This window comes from Hippopotamus amphibius, chromosome 3, assembly GCF_030028045.1.
Source record: "Hippopotamus amphibius kiboko isolate mHipAmp2 chromosome 3, mHipAmp2.hap2, whole genome shotgun sequence".
Taxonomy (NCBI): Eukaryota; Metazoa; Chordata; class Mammalia; order Artiodactyla; family Hippopotamidae; genus Hippopotamus; species Hippopotamus amphibius.
Genome location: NC_080188.1, coordinates 71738824 through 71741757, shown reverse-complemented (window position 1 = coordinate 71741757; position 2934 = coordinate 71738824). Strand labels below are relative to the sequence as shown.

General features: G+C 54.3%; 1 pseudogene; it reads left to right on the top strand.

The window, feature by feature from the left end:
* The first annotated feature begins 746 nt into the window (after positions 1–746).
* Positions 747–2536, top strand: LOC130848465 (transmembrane protein 42-like; annotated as a pseudogene).
* Positions 2537–2934: the final 398 nt, after the last annotated feature.

The following is a 2934-nucleotide window of genomic DNA, read 5'->3' as shown; positions in this document are numbered from 1 at the left end:
GCAAGACTCTTTACGGGCTAGCATTGTCCCCTGACTTTTGACCCCCAGGGAGCCTTTCTGCGCTTGTGGGGTGTCTCCCTTGCCCCCAGGAGGTGGGCGGGGAACGGAGAGCTCTGGATCCTCTACTCAGACAAGGCTTTGCCCTCATTGTTCTTGCCACGACTACTATCTTAAGGTGTCCACAGGAGACAAAGCCTGGCTGTTTACCGTCTCGGTTCTTGCTTCCATTTCAGAGAGCAAACAGGAGGCTGATTTTGAACATCTAACCTGGAGCCCATCTATCTCCCGTCTCAGGAAGTGCTAACAGGAGACGAGTTGTAAGTGTATGGCCTGAAGCGCACTTCTTCCTGCCCTCTGAAATGTAAATAGGAGGCCAGTTGTAAACGCCTAACCTGGAGCCCATCTATCTCCTGCCTCAGCCCGAGCGGGCTGTAGACTGCACAGAATGAGGGGAAAACAACTAATCCATGTGTTACCTGATCCCGGGAAGTGAGGACTCTGCCCCTAATTTACTCATACCCGTGACTGGGTAATAAGCACTTGGCCCACTGGGACTGAACTTCAAACATTGGTCATTGTGGGGCCAGTAAGGGACTGCTGTTCAATAGAAAATAAAGGGATATGGATTAGCATTTTACTTCCGCCCAAGGTCACAAGGCCGGCAAGATGCCCAAATAAGTGTCTTCTCTGAGTTTGTTTCAGCTGTAAAATGAGTGTGCTGCCTGCTAAGGGTTAAGTGAAGTCCCATGAAGGAAAGCTCTGAGGACCCCCAGGCTCTGGTGGCCCGGCTGCCAGCAGTAACCATGACCTTGGTGTGCTGTGAGGGGGGCTGCTGGTCGCGCTGCCTAGGGCTGGCCGTGGCTGCAGTGACACTGTCTCCTGCAGGTGAACATGGGCTTCTGCGTCTTAGGCATTATCGTGATGCCTACCACCAGTATCTCTGATGTGGACGTTCTTTTGCCAGGGCCTCAGTTTCTCCACGTCTTCGGCCATTGCATCTGTCACAGTGACTTCTTCAAACGTCCTCAGCTCGGTAAGTAGCCTGAGCGTACGGTTCCTCCTTCCCAAACCTTGGTTATGGGAGGGTTCTGGGTGGGTTGTCCTTGGGCAACCCCTGCTTTCCCACATAGGAGAAGGGACAGGAACTGAAACAGAGGTTGGGCTGTGGCCTGACTCCTGGTGGCTGCTCCTCTAATCTCTCAAACTTGGAGGAGTTCTCAAGTTAGATGGGGATGAAGACCAGCCTTCAAAAGCCTGCCTGCTTGCTGCTCTTCAGGGGTCTGTGAACTTGGGTATGAGATGCGGAGATCGAGGTTCTTCCCTCCCACGTGGGGCTGAGCCAGTCAGCCCTGCAGTCCAGGCAGAGAGGACTTGCTGGGCCAGCTGTGTGCTGGGCCTGGCTGCTGGCCTCTGCTGGGCTTTCTTGTGCTTTGCTGGGATCTGATGCTGTGAGGAATGTACCCTCCCCACTTCCACATGTGAGATATGCTGAAGATAACAGATGGGTTTCAGGCCCAAGACTTCCAGCTCCAGACCTTTCCTCCTGCCCTAGGGGAGTCAGGTAGTGCCCACCCACCGTGGTCAAGTCCTGAGAGCATGTGCCCACCTGATCTCAAAGACGCAGCAGTGAGTGTGGTGTGAAGCGAGATCTTAATTCCCTTCCCAGGAACTGAACTTGGGTAGCCTGGCTGAAAACCAGGAATCCTAGCCTCCAGATCCCCCTGGCTCTTGCCCCCAGTGAAAAATGCATTTCTCACGGAGGCAGAAACTGTAAAAACAGGTACAAAGTTTCTTATTAGAGACACAGCACAATAAGAAGTGGGAGAGCACACAGAGAAACTGTTTGTTTAGTTAACATAGAAGCAAGACAGAGATGCACACCCAGACAGAAAGGGTGTGGCATCCTCCCTAATGAGGAGGAAGCCAGTAAACAGGCAGTTGTATTTATATAGGGCAGCAGTTCTTCCGGGTCTTTGTTTACCTTTGGTCAATTATCTGGTTTCTTTTTCCACACTTGACCTGCCCTAGGACCCTCCCCAACATGCGTGTGCAACTTTTTTCCAAGATGGATTTCAGCCCAGAGGCCTATAGGACGGCCTTAGCATCTTTTTGACCCCCAAGGAGCCTTTCTATACATGTGCAATGTTACCCTTGCCCCAAGGATGGGAAATGTATGATCTCTTGATCCTTTACTCAAACAAGGTTTAGCCCCTCTCTGCTCCGGCCATGACTGTTATCTAAAGGTGTCCGCAGGAGACAAAGCCTGGCTCTTCAGCCTGTTTCTGTCGTTACTTCCATTTCAGAGAGTGCACAGGAGGCTGATTATAAATGCCTAGCCTGGAGCCCGCGTATCTCCTGCCTCACACCCGGCCTCACCGCTGTCTCTGTCCCACAGGCCTTCCTGGGCTTTGTGTTGTATGGAGAGTGCCAGGAGGTCCTGTGGTGGGGAGGAGTGTTCCTCGTCCTCTGTGGACTCACCCTGATCCGCGGGGAGCTCCCACCGCCCAGGAAGGCCCTTCCGCACAAGCAGCCGTAGCACCAGCGGGCTGGGTGGACCCACTGGAAAGACAGCGATGATGGCTCCGGCTCGGGTTGGCCTGTGGGGACTGTTTCTCAGGGCAATCTGGGTGCGAACCCTTCTGACCCTCGGCCAGAGGGAGATGCTTCCCAGGGAAGCAGGCCCGTGACCGAGCGGGCTTGCGGGGGGGACAGCTCTGGCGTCACGGCAGCTCGTTCTGCCCGAAGCCTTCTCCATCCGTCTGCTCGGTGCTGTTGATTCTCAGGCTCCTCTGCCCATCCCGTGAGCCTTGGCAGGTGCAGGAGACCCTGGGGTGGGCCCGCTTCCTGTGTGGACTTGAAACTGCTCTGTGACTGCAGTGCCATTGCCTAACGCACGCGGTCACAGAATTTTGGAATCAGCGACTGGTTGGGTTT